Source organism: Fulmarus glacialis, unplaced genomic scaffold (assembly GCF_000690835.1).
Source record: "Fulmarus glacialis isolate BGI_N327 unplaced genomic scaffold, ASM69083v1 scaffold11329, whole genome shotgun sequence".
Lineage (NCBI taxonomy): Eukaryota > Metazoa > Chordata > Aves > Procellariiformes > Procellariidae > Fulmarus > Fulmarus glacialis.
The window spans coordinates 39,536-43,502 of NW_009233884.1; positions in this window are offsets into that span (position 1 = coordinate 39,536).

Genomic DNA, 3,967 nt, shown 5'->3' on the forward strand with positions numbered 1-3,967 from the left:
TTTAGCGTCTCTATAGGAGTTACATTATTCCAAGTTTATTTAAAATAATTACTGTAACCATCCACATATTGTCACAGTGTAAGGAACCAGAAAATTGCATTGCATAATTCCCTTGCAGTTGTCTGAGAAATTTCCCGTCTGCTTTGCTAACACAGCACAGATATTTGATGTGAAATCCTTGCTTTCATGCAAAGTGGTTGCCGCACTTTCAAGTTTACAAGCGCGATAACTAATATATTTACATTTTCTCTGCTGTGCTTAACAATTGAATGAAAGAAAAGTGTTAGCAGAGGTCAAGCATTGTTTGAATGTGTTGCAAATGGTTTCCCAGGGAAACAGCAAATCAGTACTCATAGCCTACTGCAGCATCTCCAGAACAACATCTAGCCACCAGCCATAGCCGAGTGTTTACTGTAGTACTCGGGACCAAAAGTGATGCAGACTAAAGACGAAGTGAGCGTGTGAGTAGGAGAGCAATTTCAAAGGATGAAGAAACATTCGGCAAGAGTGGCACCATTACCGTCTTACAATGTTTCTGAATTAAATTCGCCTGTGCCAGACGGTAAATGCTTTTTTTCCTGTATATCTAACCCTAGGCAGGAATTTACTTTGCATGCTCCTGCTCTGTTCCATGCAAAGTAACATGAGAGAGTGTGTGTGTGTGTGTGTGTGTATTTTTAAAGTAACTGATGCTTGGATAGCATTTTTAGCACATTAATATTATCTAGGATAAGTGCAGTTAAATTTCTGTTGCTTGCGTTCAACTGCTGTGTGAATGATTTTTGATGAAGAAACTAACGTTAAAATGTGAACAACTGATAAAAGTTGTTGTACTTCAATTCTCGCTTTTAAAATGATGTGAAATTAGGTCCATATAATGTTACCCAATTTTCTGTAGTATTTTAATATTGTGCTCTAGATTTATCTTTTTTGCTTTAAAGACAGAGGCACCAACTTTTTTGTGCTGGCTGTCCCTCAGCTTGAGATAGCAATTGTTCCCTTAAACTGCTTTTTCCCCCCTTTATTTTCAGAAGTGTCAGCTCTAAAGTAATTCCTTAATACAAAAATCACAAGATAGAAACTGTGAAATCTGTTGTGTGCTCTCGATCGGACATGACAGCCTCATTCCTTGCAGAGGGCATGCCAACTTCACAACACACTTTTGTGTCAGCTGGAAATGTGGTGATGTTGTCCAGCGTGAGATATGACTGCGCTGATAGCTATGATGCAGATACAAAGCTTGGTATGCTGCAAATACATAGCAGGTGTATGTGCGGTATACATCAAAGGTCGAAAGGCAAGCTTTCTAAAAATATTCCTAATGTTTGGGTTCAAATTTTTGTTTTAAATGTCTAGACGAATCTCAGGCTTGAACTGCACTGTTGCAAGTTTATTATATTCAGTGTGAGATGTTTTAAAGAGCGGAGTGGTACTTTCCGAAGTTGCTTGTTCTGCCAGAAATGAACTCTTTTCCCACCAGGTGTGGTACGTTATTAAGAACACTCAAGCCGTAAAATTGCAAGGTGTGTGCTGTCTCTGGTTTGAGCTTTGTTATGCTGACCAGCACTGAAAATGTGATTCCTTTCTGTGAGCTAAATTCAGCGCTACATGCAGGATAAAAACAAAGCAAGAGACACAGTCCAGTGCTTGTCAGCAGAGCGTGACTTCCAGTTCTTCAATCTACCTGGGTCAGACTGGCTTAAATGTCAAATGGTGCTGGGTTTTGATAGAGCAGGCAATAGTTTCTGTCATTTTTCTTGGGAGTGTATGTGTGATACTGAGAATTCTGCAGGCTTGGTTGAAGGAGCTGATAGACCTGGCTGCTTATGTTGGTCCATTGCTATTGCATAGCACCAGATTTTAGGATGTATAATACTGTAATTCGTGCGCTCACCTTCTTTTAAAGGAGCAGCGTTACGGCCGGGTGAGCTGGCTTGCTGTGCTGGTTAAATGGGGTGATTTGCTGCTCTGTATTTCCTGAGAGCTCCCACCACAGACCGGGCTTGCATCACGCCAGGCGGTGGATGCAGAGGATTAAAGACTGTCTATACCCCGTAGGGTCTAAGGCAACTCACAAGCTGTGGTAGCCTGTGTGTAGCCTCCAACTTAACCAGTCCAACTGCTGTCAGGTGCTTCTGTTCAGTCCAGTCTTAACCTTCTTCCCATGCTGGGCTGCAGCAGCAGTGTCAAATATTGCACTGCCTGTTTCCTCAGGGAGGGAAAATCCAGTCATCGTAGGAGGAAAGGGCAATAGACTGGAAGTGACTACATGACAGCACTTGTCATATCCGACAGGCTGAAAATGGAAAGGTTCTTGCTAGGGATGAAGCTGGCCAAGCTGAACTAATACTGGACCCATATATTAAATGTGAGTATGTGCAGCTAGTTTTACAGATCAGCGAAGATTTTAGCAGGGATTCCCAAAGAATCCTAATGGGGTAGGGCAGCCAGCTCCCCAAGAGCACTGCGTCTGTCCCCCCCCTTCCTTCCCAGGCATGGGGAAGGCACATGGAAGAGATGTGGCAGCAACTTGGGCTCTGGGCCTGTGTGCTGGCAGGAGAGCAGGGGAGCAGTACACTCTATGTTGGCAGTTTTCAAGCAGTTGAGGTTTGTGGCTTCCTAGATATCTTCCGGTAGAACCACAGAAACTGCTGACTCCTGGATAGCGGAGTGAAATCCAGGCCAGAAGACTCCTTCAGTAGGAAAGAGGCACCCAGATGTTTGCAGATTACTGGTCAGAAAATGCTGCTCATGTGGAAAGAAATGGAGCAGAGACAGCTGCCAAGCTGAGACCACAGCCACCAAATACTTCAGAGAACATGTCATCTCAGTCTGGCCAGCCCTCACTCCCCAGCACGGCATCAGCTACAGCAAGAGGACTGTATGTACGCGAGTGCCTGAGCCAGGTGGGTGTATGGACGCTGCATGGAGGAGACTTACCCCAATGTGCCATCATGGAAAGGCAGGGGTGAGACCTGTCGGAGCTATTACCCCAAGGGCAGTGGAGAAAACAGTCAGAAGTGTCTCCTGGGGTTACAAAACGCAGCAGTACAGTGATAAATACTTACTTTTGCCCCAGCTGCTTACCTGTAAAATGTTCTTTTAACCCATCCTTCCTCAAATGTGCTTAATTAGGCTCTAAGTCAGGAAAGGACATTGAAGCATGTGCTTAATGCATGTACCGCAGTGCTGCCATGGACTGAGTCTGAGACAGTCAGATTTGGATTCATCCAGATGCATCTAAATGTAAGCCTCGGTAAGTACTAAGAAAGTTGTCTGAGCTTCCTGGAGTCAGCAGGAGAGCTGGACACCTCCGAGAGGTGATTCATCTCCTAAGATAGGTATCTGAGGGAGCTGCAATGAATCACTCTCTGGAGGCACCCATCAAACAGGAGAGGCAATAGTTTGTGTAGGAGATAAATACAAGCAATTTGATATTGAGTTGTGTGTCAGTGTGCTGACTGCTTTTACACTCGGATCTTAGGAGACCCATGAACCAGCCTGGATTTATTCCAGTGTTTCTTGAAAGCAGAAGCTATATCATAATTATTTAATAATGAGATGCATATGAGTGATTTCTGGAGTATCCTGGGTCTAAACTCCTTTCGCAACAACTTCATGTCAAAGCAGTCTCATGGCTTTCGTTGAAGCTACTCTTGATTTACTTCAGGGAAAGTAAAAATGAGAGTTTAACCCAGAATGTCTGTTTCTTTTTGGAAATGTCACTAAATTTTAGCAATGACAGATTAATTTTCAAAGGATTTTTTTATAGAGATTCATTTTTATAGAGATTCATTTATTTTGGAGTAAAGTGTATAAATTGTGGAACTATTGGAGGTGCATCTGGTATAATTTATTACAAAGTTTGTAACAGAGGTTTTCTTTAATGGGGTGGTGTGCAGCTTTGAATCAAATGATTTGTGTTTATCTGTTGCTCAGTCAGTGCTGAAGCGGTGAAAGGCTGGTC